Source organism: Anguilla rostrata, chromosome 6 (assembly GCF_018555375.3).
Source record: "Anguilla rostrata isolate EN2019 chromosome 6, ASM1855537v3, whole genome shotgun sequence".
Lineage (NCBI taxonomy): Eukaryota > Metazoa > Chordata > Actinopteri > Anguilliformes > Anguillidae > Anguilla > Anguilla rostrata.
The window spans coordinates 15,866,589-15,880,642 of NC_057938.1; the positions used below are offsets into that span (position 1 = coordinate 15,866,589).

Here is a 14,054-nt window from a genome sequence, read left to right on the forward strand (position 1 = left end):
AAAGGCAAGGCCAATTTTTTTAAATACTCAAGTGTGAGAATTTATTACTAGGAGCAGTACCCAAATGTTTTTTTATTTAATATAAAATTATGAAATATTCCATTTAATTTCATCTTCATATATATGCATACATAGAGCCTGGCAACCCTGAGTAAAATGTGTTGTTTTATTTCCAGCCTGAAATTGTGAGGGACGGTTCAGTGAGTGAGTCATTGTTCACACAGTGTAAAGTTTCAATCAGTGCTTGGGGAGAGAAAGTGATATGATGGGAAACTTCAAATGATAATTGTCGTTGGAGCTGTAGAATATACAAATGACAAAATTTTTTATATGCATCTCAAGTCTGCATATGATGTGACCACAGGTACTCTCTGGTAACCTGACGGTTAGCTCCTGCATTGTGTATGTTCTCTGTACTTTCTATTTTTAATGCTTCTCCCTCTCTTTTTCCCTAATGTGGAGTGGCCAGTTTTTGTATGTATCAACACTTATTGCTGAAACCTCTATTATCTATTTGGGAGAGCGCAGACAAGCACGTACGTGCTCATCTCGGAAGCTTGCGATGCCAAGTTCTTTTCATTTATCACGCTGTACTTCACAAGTGGGGCTGTACAGACATGAATTGGAAGAAGACACTCCATGTGCAGCTCAACAGATGGACTTGCTGGTGCCCGATCAAGCAGCAGGGGTTGCAGGTCTGTGGTGAGGTGATGTCATCCCAACTGAAACCCGCCCATCCCTGGGCGACAGTAGAGGCAATTATGCTTCATCCTGTGGGGCTGCCAGCCGCAGTTGGCCCTGTCACAGGCCGGATTTGATACCAGACTGCAGGGCCCATCCAAGCACTGTAACATTGCCTTAACAAGATGAGCCACCCAGAACCCCCTCTTTCTACTGTCTTACTATGGGAGGTTTCTAGTAGCAGTAATTTTTAGTGCTATAGTGCGTTTATGAATATTTATGAAGAGGCGTGTCCATCCTTTGCCACTTTTGTGGAGAACCACATGAATATTCATAAACTGATAGCATCAGAAACTCCCAGAAGCCAGACTAATTGGAATGTGTCAACTTCAGCAGTGGCAGAGACAGAACTTTCAATGTAGAGAACATAGAGCTAACCCATGTGCCCAGTTTATCGGGAATCTGTGATGTAATCTTTCATGGAATGCCATGATATGATTATGAAATAACACATTGACCTGAGGTGTGTTTGATTTGAGTTGTTCCCGTTGGCATTTCTGTGTGCCCTATGCACCCTATACAGTATAAATGGCCCAGTCTCTGATGGGGTCTTGCCAGTTCCAGTCCGGTGGCAGAAAAACACAGTGAAGGGGGTAGGTGTTATCATAGGATGAGCAGAGGAACCAGCTCTGAGTGTAACCCGGGAATGCCGTCTTTGCGGTCAGTGATGAAACTGGAAATCCTCTTCCTCATGACTGAACTCCTGTTGCGCAAGAATCAGGGCAAACCCCTCTGCAATAAATTGCAACAATCTGGAATGTAGAGATTAGCTTCCCCACCCCCTACCAAGCTGGGGGGGGGGGGGTAGCTGGGCAGAAGCGGCTGTCTAGCAGCTGAAAGAGCTGCTGCTGACCGACCAGCCATGCCCCCCTCCATGTTGTATCCTCGTTTGCCAACACCTGCCATGCTAACAGGGCATTGAGGCCTTGGGGTGACCATGTGGGAAATCGTACACAATAAATTGCGTTTGTAACTAGAAACTTGCAGGTTCAAATCCTGTAGGGATTTTAACCTTGCTGTAGGCTGTTCAGTGAGTGCATGGCCAGCATCTCGCTGACACGTGCAGATATGCTGCTTAGTGAAGGTGACTGTTGAAGTGACGTGGTGTGCTGGCCATTTGAATTGAATTGCACTAATTGTACTTCACTGAGTAATGAGTGGAGTGAGCAGGGGGAAAGAGGAAGATGAATGCTGGGTGTGCAAATGTTCAACTGTGTGTGTTTGTTTTTCTAGGATTGTATGTGTGTACTTGCATTCTTATGTCACAGGGGTAAATGTGTTTGTGTGCTTTTATATGTGTACTTGTGTATGTTTTCATTATTTGGGTGTCCGTTTGTGTGTATACATTTGTTTTCTGGATGTATGTTTACAATATTCATTGCAAGCTGTTTTATGTGCTGTGGACGAGAGCTTCAATACTGTATGAGCAGAATCCACATTCCCCCTAGTGAATGTACAGTAAGACATGTCAGTAATGACAGCTGTGTCCTGTGTGAACCATGGGGCCCAGCTTACACACAGACAGCAGGGCCCTGACAGACATCGGTCGTGCTGGGCGAGGGCACGGCCCAGGCACACAGGCCTGATTCCACACTGTAAGCCAAGTCTGGGCGGGTGCGTAGTGGCAGTTTGGCACTGAATGCATGGGTGGCACAGCATAGCAGCTCTAGGCAGCAGCTGCATTCTATTACTGAAATGTAATTAGCTCATTTTTAAAACCTGAAAAATTCCAGTCACTCTGCATTTCTTTGAAACCGAGCATCTCCAACTCCACCCAAATTTGGAATGTCCAGTTCCTGAACTATGTGCAAACATGCTCATATATGGCCCCTGCTGCTGGCTGAGGAGAGGGAAGACAGCTCTCTGTGATTCTCTTGAATATGTGGTGCCAGCCAGATGCTTCTTTTCACACTGCAGCCACAAGCCACGCTCACACAGAGTGGGGGCAGAGGAGAACCGATCATATGCGTATGCAGAGAGCAAGCCATGGGTGCCTGGATGACCAACAGGGGTGGCTGAAGCAAAGAACACTGCTATCCCTGCCGGCTGAATCCCTCCTGTATATCCCTTGGGCGACATCATGCCAATTGGTGTACTGTTTCTGTGGGGCTGCCGGCCACTGTTGGCACTGGCATGGGTAGGATTCGATCCGAGGCCCTGGTTCTCACTTACCAACTGAGGTACCCAGCAACCCCCACTCTGCATTTTCTGGAGGTTTTCTGATGTTTTTCCACCCTTCTACACTGATCTGTAGTTAGTGTGATATCAGTGTCTGCTGCTATTCACAGCTGAGAGTTTACACTCTCTCTCCTCTACTGCACTGAGCTGGAGTCGGTGTGGTAGCAGTATCTTCTGCTATGCACATCTGAGAGAGGACACTATCCCTCCTCTCTTGCACTGGTCTGGAGTCAGTGTGGTAGTAGTGTCTTCTACTGCACAGCTGGGAGAGGAAGAGAACTATGATTTCCTCATAAAATACACTTTATCCAATTAAATCTATGGTCACTGCTTTGCATGTTAAGTTATGTTGAAATTCATTGTTGACTTTTATAGTTTCATTTTTGATTACTACTATAATTGTGAATTCAAAAGAAAAGATAGAGCCAAGAATATTTTCAGTGTGTACTCCAGGGTAAATATTTATTTTGATGCACCACGCACAAACCAGGTATATTGCCCTTATAAGGCAGATAAATGCTCAATATTTTATACACACACACTCAGGGGTTTGGCTTCTCTTAGTGCAGCCAATATTTGCCTTTTAAAGTTGTTTGAACATTTATGCTTAAGATGGGATATGTACCCAGATAAAAGATCTTGTTGCGCAGGTTTTTCATTCGTTGGATTATGAATAATAGAAATATGTTTAACTTATAGAGAAGGAAAATTAATCACTTGCTGTCGGATACAACATACGCACACATATTTTACGGAGTAATGTTTTTGGACTGCTGACAGATTCTAGTCACGACTTGATGTGAGTTACTGTAAAGGCATCTTCCTTGTCCTCATCTCTCCCTTTGAAGTGTCCTTCAGAAAACTTGATAGATGAAAGACAGTAACTTTCTCAGAAAAGCTGCATCGTGTTTGTGCTCAATCGGCTACAGAGAGAAAGAGCGCGAGTGAGCACGAGCAAGAACTAATGCACGAGCAGTGCTGGAATGTAAACACTGCTGGCAGGCTCCACTCCAGGAGAAATGCGGGGCTGCAATCAAAGCAGGAGGAAAATGATAATAACAACAACAAAAACTATTCAGATCTATTTCAGAGATTTTCTTGCAGGTTCTGTAAAATAAAATGCAACAATACAATTAATAGTTCGTACGTACTGGGTTATTAAACAAATACAGATAAAACAGCAATTAGATGGTAAAGCCTAAGGAAGTAGTCATTGAATAACAACAACAGGCTGCAGTTACAAAGAAAAATCTCGTTACAAATTTTATTTGGAAAATCAATCTCAGACATCTTCATTTGAAGATTAACAGTCTTAAAATGAGAGACTGGGAAAAGCTTTTATTGTGGTGCCAGAATAAAGCCTATGACGAGTCATCACTTGAATTCCCTAATAGAACGTTCCTCTCTTGTCCTGCGACGACCATTGTCCCAAACTAATGAATACAGTTTAAAAAGCAGCAAAACTAAGCAGATAATGGCTAGGAGTTTATCTTCTTTAGACATAGGAGCCTTTGCCAGTGATGTAAAGAGGTGATTATGGTGGAGAGCAGAGCTTTGGCCAAGATTCTGGTGCCTCTAGGTAGGAAAATCTGGCTTTGTTTATGTGGATCTTAACGACTTTCACGTGTTTTTATTATTTATGTAATCTGTATATTCTTTCTATCTCGAGATCTTTTTGTACATCTAGCTGTTGTTACAGTAAGTTTGTGTATTTGTCTGCAAGGTAGCCTTTTGTATTAAATTATTATTGCATGTTCATTGCAGGTTTTATTGGCTGATGGGCCTAAGGATAGTGTAACGTAGATGTTCCAGATGGACGTGTGGCTGTAGAGTGTGGTGTGGTAAATGCAAGGCTGAGGAATATTAGGCGCTTGCGTTTACGGAAGAGGATGCCATGGCACAGGCTGATCATCTGGATTGCCAGCTCAGTTTGCCCATTGTGGTTCCCTCCCTAGACGTACGGATGAGGACTGACACTGATGGGTGGAGAGAGACAAGTAGAAACAGGTGAACAGGCTGATTAAGAATGTTACAGACAGGGAAAGATGGAGACTGACAAGCACACAGCGTACATAGATCAACAAAAACAAATTGTCTGAAAGACAGGAAAACATGTAAGGCAGACAGGGTGATAAATAGAGAGACTGATCTATAAATAGATAGTTGATAGATATACAGATAGATGCAGGGAGAAATCAACACAGACTGACAAACAAACAAACTGACACAGACAGACATACAAAGACTCTCAAACTGCAGAACTGTTAAAGGATTTAAAGCAGTCTTCTGTGTGCTGGGTGGAACATTGGAGCACTGTTGCTGTAGAATTGATAAAGTGATATAAAGGCTGGGCGGGACTCAATGGTGGAGTCACACGCCGGTTGACCCTACGGTCACGTTTACCTCACAGGGACGCAGCATGACCACTCACTGTCCCTGCTGGGTACTGGGTAAACACAACGGTTCACTGCTAAAGGAAACAATTTGTTAGGTTAAGCAAATACTTATCACAGATAAAAGAAGGAGGACAAAGTGTGTTAACAGGCATAGAATGGGTGGGAAAAATCCAGGAAAAATGTTTGGTCGGACAGACCGAGCAAGACTGTGTGTGTATTGGATACAGGTCTTTGCAATTGCAACTCCAAGAGTTTAGGTTTGATTGCCAGTTGGGGAACTGGATTTAACAATTCCATCTTTTTGTTTTGTGGAGCCATAGGCTAACAGATAAATCCTGTTAATGAAGTAGCAGGCCAACTCTTAAGTTTAGTATTATATTAAGTAAAGGGCATGATACCGAGTTGTTATTGCCTCTGAATGTATAAATTATGTTTTGTTTATCTTTTACAAAACATTTTGCAGTATGCCTCAGCCCTTAACACAAAAAATCTACTGTTTTATGGGTGATGGCAACAGCACCCGGAGTTCTTATAATAATATAATAACAATAATATTGTCATTGCAAATTAATAATATTAATAATGACGCCAGTGTTACTGTCTTTTATACTTAAAGGTGGCTTTGCAGTGTATAAAACATGGGAAACTGATTAAAGGGATAATGATACTAACTAAAAAGACTCACCCAAGCACAGAGTCCCTTTCATCTTGGGAAAACACACTGAAAGGAAAATGAGCCACTGACTGGGGAGAGCTTCTTTCTATTGAGTCAACTGTATTGGCCAAATCAGTAAATCAGATAAATTACCCTTATATGATGTTGTATGAAAAATTAACAAGATTACATTACCATTATTCATTCATTAAAATAAAACCATGCAGGATCAAAGAAAAAAGGAACCAATAAACCATATACTTCAGTCATTATTGCTTGGTGTTTAATTATGCTCATCAGGTAAAATGTGTCATTAATTTAGGTGTGTTCTGTGTTTTACTTACAGTTTCTTAGCAGATGTATCACAATGTGACGAGTTCCTGTTGCTGAAAATTGCCATTGAATTCCATTTATATGTACAGTTCTGACTGACTTGCTTTATTGGCTATTTTTGAAAGATATTTTGGTTGGTGCAGAGGTAAACAGCTTTGCTAAACCGAGTTACGCTGGATAATTTGGCTAATTAGGTTATCTGATTCAAAAAACAGAGAGTTATCCCACTGTGAATTTGAACAAAGTGAGCCAGCCAATTAGTACTCTGTTAATCCCGAGATAACGTATCAAGGTTTGGGCAGCTTGCCAGTGTGAATCTGATTGCATTTTTGGCTGCAGGCTGCCTAGGCAGGGGCATAAGGCAGAATCTTTATCTCTGAAAAGCTTTGTTTTGTTTGGTCGGAGTCTGTGGTTAGGATAACAGATGAACTTGGCTGAGCGGCATGGTGAAAGGTTCACCTTTTAAGAGGGTTCTTAGCGCACTGCTATGAGAGCAGCTGGCTGACTCACTGGGCCCGTATCTGGATTTAATGGAGTGACGCTTGCTCTCTGAAAGTCCTCAATCCAGACCTGTCACTGTGCTGGGTGTGTGTGTGTGTGCGTGTGCACGTGCACAATGGACATGCGTCTTTTGTCTGTGTACATGTCATGGTTTTATGTGTGTATATGTATCTTGTGCACGTGCAGAGATTACTGTTGGGGTGGCATGTCACTCTTTGCCCTTGGTTTATAACCATGAGGCCACGGCACAGGAACATGATAAAGTGCCTGGCAGCTGGATCATATTCTTCATGCTATTGCTGCATTTCTATAGGAGAAACAGTGCAGCCCCCCCTCTCCCCCCCCCCCCCCCCACACAGACATACTCACACTTCACATACACATGACATGAGTAGATATAACCAGCTAATTGCTGATCAGAAGAACAATATTAATTTGAACACTACATTGGAAGAAGTATATTTTAGTAGACATTTTTATGTTTATGAAACTAACTGAATGAGAAAGGGAGGGGGATTAAGCAAGAGATAGACAAAGAACAAGAGTAAAAAATGAATTAGAGTTCTTTGCAATAATAAATGCTTATTTCTGGAAATATACAAAAATAATTGCATCACAGTTTTTACATTGCATACCACAACATTGTTGCTGTAAATCCCTGTGACACACAGACATTTGAATGCGAAAGCAAGTGCAGGACACACTACATTACACCATGTCCAGGATTTTGTATTTAACTTTATATCAATGTATAAATTAAAGTTTTCAATTTTGTCCAATTTAAACAGTTCAGCAAGTTAATGCTGATGACTCGTTGTGTCTGTGAACAAATTACAGTTTTTATTACAATTGTATGAATTTTAAGGGTGGTTGTTAATTGAATCCATGCCCATATCTCTGCATCCAGTAGCTCAACAGCTGAGCAGCCTCACTACTGAGCCTCTAAATATTTACAAAATGTGTTTCTTGGCAATAAAACATTGATTTGAAATGACTTGATAGGCAGAAGATGGGTGAGAGAGAGAGATAGAGAGAAGAATAGTGAGTAGCAAAGAGGAGGAGACAGTGCAGTGTGAACTTCTGCCTCTCTCAGGCCAGCTTGTCCCTTTTGAATACACTCCTGTGCGGAAAAACAGTGCAACCTGAGTAAACAGCGACTGTCATCCGGTTAGTTTCACACCTTCACCCATGAAAACTTCATGGTGTTGTCATGATATGCTGTGAATGAGAGGAAGTGTGCTGTTTTTGTATTTTCATCTTTGCCTGATAAAGCCTAAAATATTGCTTTATGATTAGTAATTTTACCAAACCAAGTTTATAAATCATTTTACTTTTTAGTTTATTACAGAGGCAAAAAGAGATCAATTCCACTAGCACCCAGGCATGTTTACTCTTCTGTTGTCACCAAAGTAGGCCCTTGTGTCTCTTTTGGCTCCTGTTTCAAAATTGCTTACTTTTTTGTTATTTTAATTAAAAAGGCTGAGGTTTATAAATACAATGGAACAATGCACTATGGGATTAATGTCTCTCTGGCTCCATAGTCTTCCTTTTTGAAGGGACAGTTTACTGTTCTCAGTATCCAGTGTCGAATTCAAATTAATGACTATAGATACCAAGAACAGTCAATGCCCATTGAGAAAGGTAGACACAACCAATGCTTGGTTGTGTTTATAAACAACGGCCACTGCCTTTTGAAAAGTACAGGTATCAAATTAATTTTCATATTAGCAGTAAATAACTTGATATGCCCTTATAATGCTAGCTGCAAAGCAAAGGACTACTACTAATAGTAAAGAACTACAACTCTTACTCCCTGCTACATGGATACATATCGGCTAATTATTCTCTGGTCCAAAACACATCCAGACTGAAGGCCTGTGTTGTACCCTGTTGGAAAGAAATACCTTATGCTGGTGGCTGGTAACCAGTAATCAGCATGACCAGCTAGAGCTAGGTTTGTGAAATATGATAGCTGATAATAGGTAGCTGGTGACCAGCTTGAGCTAGGTTTATGAACCATGGTAGCTGGTAGTTGGTACCTGGTGACCAGCTAAAGCTAGAATTATGAAACATGGTAGCTCGATGTTAGTAGCTGATGGGCAGCTTGAGCTAGGCTTGGAAAACAGCTGATAGCTGGCTAAGCTGGTGGCTGGTAATTTGTAGCTCGTGGCCTGCTACAGTTGGAAGCCAGTAATCAGGTAGAGCTGGGTTTACGACAATACCTGGCAGCTGGTGACCAGTTAGCTACTGTAGGTGGAACAGCTGCAGTTGAGGTCAAGTTCAAGTTCATTCAACAAATATATTACATCTCAATAAGAGTTAATGCATCTACACCTCCATATTTATTTCAAAATTTCTTGTCAAGGTAGTTTGTCCTCAAACAAGCTTAAATTGGTCCTAGCTGGAATTTACAGTAGAGTAGAAAAAGGGAGTGAGGTCATTGTACAGCAGATGTAAGGGATCCCACTACAGAGAATATCTTTCTAAACCAAAGTTTTCAACAACACTGTCTCTTCTTCCTCATCCTGACAGGTTAGAAACAGACTTCTACATGGTACAGTTTATAGTGTGGAAGACTAATGAACCGCCATTTCATACACCACCATTCCATACACCACCATTCCATGACTACTTTTTCCTGTTTCTGTGGAAAATTTTATGTTGTGTTTACAGTGGTTTGTATTAGTATCTATAAATTGTTCCTGTTCAGCAGAATACCTTCTATGGTCTTTCTAAAGTTGGTCCTAGCTTTAGGTTTGCAGCTATGGACAGGAGGCACTTTCATCCATGCTTGGAGCCGAGCACTGTGTAGTAGGTCAATGGGAGGAAAAGGGCAGCTTAGCTCTATTTGTGCTGGTTTTGTGGTGGAGGTTTCTCTCCCTTTTCTCCACGATAAGAAGCTTAGTCACTATTAGCACAGTGTAATTCAGCCCACAATGCTGCAGTGGGGTGGGGGGGAGCAGGTACTAGGTCTCCTCCCCTGTCTCCTCACAGCTCTGTTCCTTTCCCTTCCGCTGTGCCTTCAGGAGACGTCCCCTGGGCAGTGAGCTCATGCAGACGAGTTCACAGCCCCGCGAACACCAGCGGGAATCTTGCCCTGGGGCCAGAAATCACTGCACCACCCCACACTGTGCAAAGAAACCAAAACCCATGTGCTCATCCTACACGTGGCATCCCACATCCATTTCTCTTTCTGCCTTTCATTTATTATTTCCATCTTTGCTCTTCTCTGTTTTCTGTTCATTTTCTTCCTTTGAATCTCCTTTTTTCTTGTCTCAATCTTTCTTCATCTCTTGCTGGATCTTTTCCATCTTTGTTTTTGCTTTCTCATTCAGTGACGTTTCATTCTTGTTAAAGGCACAGCACCCAACTGTAGTGTGTAATGATCAGAGGCAAATTCAGGACCCTGATAGCAGCAAATAGGAGCAGTTTTATTATAGGCAGTGAGACCGCACAGGGCCTCTTTGTGTCCTGTGGCTGATGCTAAAGTGTGGTACCCCAGACCTTGGTGTGTAGCACAGTGCTACTGATCCACTAAATGTTGTTTTCTGAATGCTACACCTGCCACCCCCCGTTGTTCTACCTCTGTATACCTGCACTGTTTATCTGATATAATGGCATAGCACCATGGTGAAAGCTAAGATAACACGTGATCATTAATTTCTTAACTCCCTGTTGTAAATATTATTATTGTTATTCAGAGCTGTTGGGCCGAGCATCCTCATGGTGATAGTGAGCTAGAGCTTGGACTCATTACTGCCTCATAAGGACAATAGTGACTGTTAAATGGTTGACATACAACAATTAAAAAATCAGTTTGAAGGAGGAGTGTACATAGCTGAGGAAAAAGGGGGAAAATCATTCTCTCAGTCTCTCTCTAGGTTGGCCCAGTGCCAAAGCAACATAACCGTATTTTTAAGTGGATTAAGGACCCACCCCTGTTTCTGAGAAGCAAGTCGACCCAGAAAATGCAGTCAAACAGGCCTCCTAGTTTCAAAGCACCACCTGCAGGCTTGAATCATACTGAGCCGAATCATACCATGTACCTGTCATTAAATAGGCAGAGCAAAGAGGTCACAGTTCACATTGGGGTCGTGACATTGACTATTGCCTCAATGCGGACCTTGAGGCTTTACATGCCCTGACTCACTCTCACTCACTGTAAGGATGGGAACCGCAGAAAGTGGTATTGAAGCGCCTTTTGACAGATCATTGATTCTGGGCACTGGAGCTGATTACTGACAGGAGAGGAAGAATAGCAGTTATGCAGGTGAGGAACAGCATATGAAATAATCGTTTTGGCTGAGCTGCCCCTTTAATGCGTCTCTGCATTGCTGCTTTATTTGCGCCCAGATATGAGTTTTTTTTTTCTTTCTACGATGTGATCTTGGCCTTGAGGGAGTTCCGTCTGGCTGTCCTTCCTGTTGAACCAGCAGGAGAAGGAGGGAGCCAAGCCTATCTGGCGCATATTTTAATGCCATGCACGGCTGCCGTTGGCTGCTGCTGCATTTGATCATGCGGTATTGAGAGGGGGACATCCAGGGGCTCCTATACCTCATCAGATCATATCAGTCGCCCCTCTCCCTTTGCCTCCGAAGAGGTGCCTACTCACTGCTCCACCCCCTTCCCTCCAAACTCACCTGTGCATGGCGAGACAATCAGAGAAAGAGACCGCTTCCCCCCCCCAGCATGATGTTGGAATAAAATCAGCTGTCTTTACTATCCCACCTCAGCCTTATGCTAATTCCATTTTCACCAGAATTCTTAGCCTACCACTTACCTCAGAGTTTTGAGGGAAAAGTTTGTCCTTTTAGTAGTGAGTTTTTCAAGTTTGTGTAAAAAGCAGGAACCTAACTGTACCCTGGCCTGTGTGAGCACTGACAGTACCAGACATGCAAAGGGCCTAGTGACAGCGACCTCAGTCAGTACATACAGTATGTTACATTACATTACATTTATTTGGCAGACGCTTTTATCCAATTTATCCAAAGCGACGTACAAAAGTGCATTTCATGGTCATGGCCAACTACAAAACACTGGTTCGTCAGTCAGATTGTATGTCAGTCAGTATGTCAGTTTTATATCAGCAGAAATTGGTTTTGGTTGGTACTGCTTAGCACATCTGGGCTTCCTGGATTGTGTATTTTCGTTCTGCTGAGACTGCGATTCCTCTCTCCCCTGACTCGGCTGTGTTGAGTTGTCAGGATGTCACGCCTGTTCGACCGAGCATGACCTCACTGCTAACAGGATCAGGGCTTCCTTGAATCAGGGTGGCGACACACACACCCTAGGAGTTAAGCCCCAGCAGCCTCTGACAGGCTTCCGATGTGGGTGTCAGGAAGGCCTAAGCATGCAGACGAGACTGTGACTAGACAACTCATTGTTTTTTGTTTTTGTTTGATTTTTTGTTTGCCTAGCAGCTGCCTTTAACCCAACTGCCTTACATGCCTCATTTTGTACATGCTGTACATTCATACAGCCAGCAAAGGCAGACTCCATGAAGATTTAATTGAGAGATACTGCCAAAATATTTTGCTCGCTGAATTCTGGAAAGAAATGATGACCATTACAGGATTTCACCAATACTGTTGTGTCTGGAACATGTCTGTAGCTAGCCGATTTTGTTAGGAACCTAAATGCATTCTGAGACTTTGTGAGGAATGCTTTCATGATAGCATTACACAACCAAATGGGATTTTTACTGAATTTCTCCCAATGTTCTTTTTCTGAGTGAGCTGGGGAAACACCTGCTTTTTACTGTGTATTTTTATTCCTGAGCTTCCCTGCCACCTCCCATGGTAGTGTGAGTCCCATTTCATCTGGCCAGTCTCTCACATCAAAGAGGGAGAAAAACAGCACAAAGAGCTTCCACCATAGCAGGGAGCACCTGCCCCAGTTTATATTCCCCTTCTTTCACCAACAGGAACACTGAGCTCCCAGTGGGGCTCTCCTCACAGACAATATACTGTTCCTTCTGCAAAGGATGCTGCCCACATCTCAGTGCTACTCATGGCTTCTATTATCCCAAAATTAAAACAGAAATGTGGGAATTTTTCTGTTACTCACGGCAATTACCATGTTCTAGGAAATAATTTTGTCAAATTTAGCCAGTTACACTCTGTTGTTATCACTGTTATCATGTCGGGGAAGATTTCCTCCAGCTCATTCTTGCTCAGAGGCCGCCTTTGGCGGCCACTGCTTCTGAAGTCAGTGTTCTTGATGTCTCCTCCCGGTGGTGCGAGGAATCAACCAGCCCAGACTGGCCGGGCTTGGGAGAGACACACCTCTGTGGCACTCCCTCACTATCTGTGGTCTTTCAGGGAAGGGTAGGAGGAGGAAGCTCAGTAGGGCATGCCTGCTTGTACCCCCCAGCTCCCCACACCCCCCACATTTGTTTCTTCCTGTTCACCTTCCATGACCTCCGGGACGAGACGCAGCAGGTACTGCAGCTTGCCTGGTGGGATGGTGCTGATATTTGAGATGCCACTCCTCCCAGACACACATACAGTACTTGCAAAAACACTGCTTGGAGCCCGCCAAGGAGATCAGGAAACAAAGGATGAAATAATAAAGAAAGAGGGAGGAGAGAGAGGAAGTGAGCGGGACATGTAGAAAGAGAGGCTGAGCGGCCAGCTAACTGGCTACAGACGTCTTGGGAACATGGGAGCGGTGTTAGGCTGGGTATAGACCTGGATGCTTGGATGGGCATTTGCATGCCCAGAGACTCATTCGCTATTGCCAGATGCAAGATGTACTCATGCATAAGTATGACCCCGAGGGAGAAAAACCACTGTGTTCCTGTGACCTGTTCTTACACGTATTTCAATTTTGGCAGTGGCGACACTCTTGGAATGGCTCCTTGGCATCAAGGAAAAGTCATTTTTGTAATCTTTGATTCATGTGTGTGTGTGTGAGAGAGAGAGAGAGAGAGAGAGAGAGAGAGAGAGAGAGCACATTTAATCAACACTGAGCATTAGAACAGTTCAGTCCCCTTTCAACTATCACTGATTAATGAATCCTTCACTGTATAACGATTTGAGTCTTTTGGGTTCATATAAAATGAAGAATAAAATTTGTTTGTAAGACCAGAGAGAGAGAGAGAGAGATGTGAAAGCTAATAAGTAAGTGAGTTTGGGAATATATGCAAAGCCTGTCCACAGGGATTTGTAACCAAAGGCATGAGGTACTGTACCTCTCTATGACACATGTATTCCAAGTGCACAAAATCGAGCTTCATATGTAATTATGTA

General features: G+C 43.0%; 1 protein-coding gene across 4 annotated transcripts in view; it reads left to right on the plus strand.

Annotated features, from left to right (window-relative positions):
- The window catches only part of arhgef4 (Rho guanine nucleotide exchange factor (GEF) 4), an 85,371-nt gene that overhangs the window by 28,490 nt on the left and 42,827 nt on the right, over nucleotides 1-14,054 (plus strand). The window lies entirely within an intron of this gene.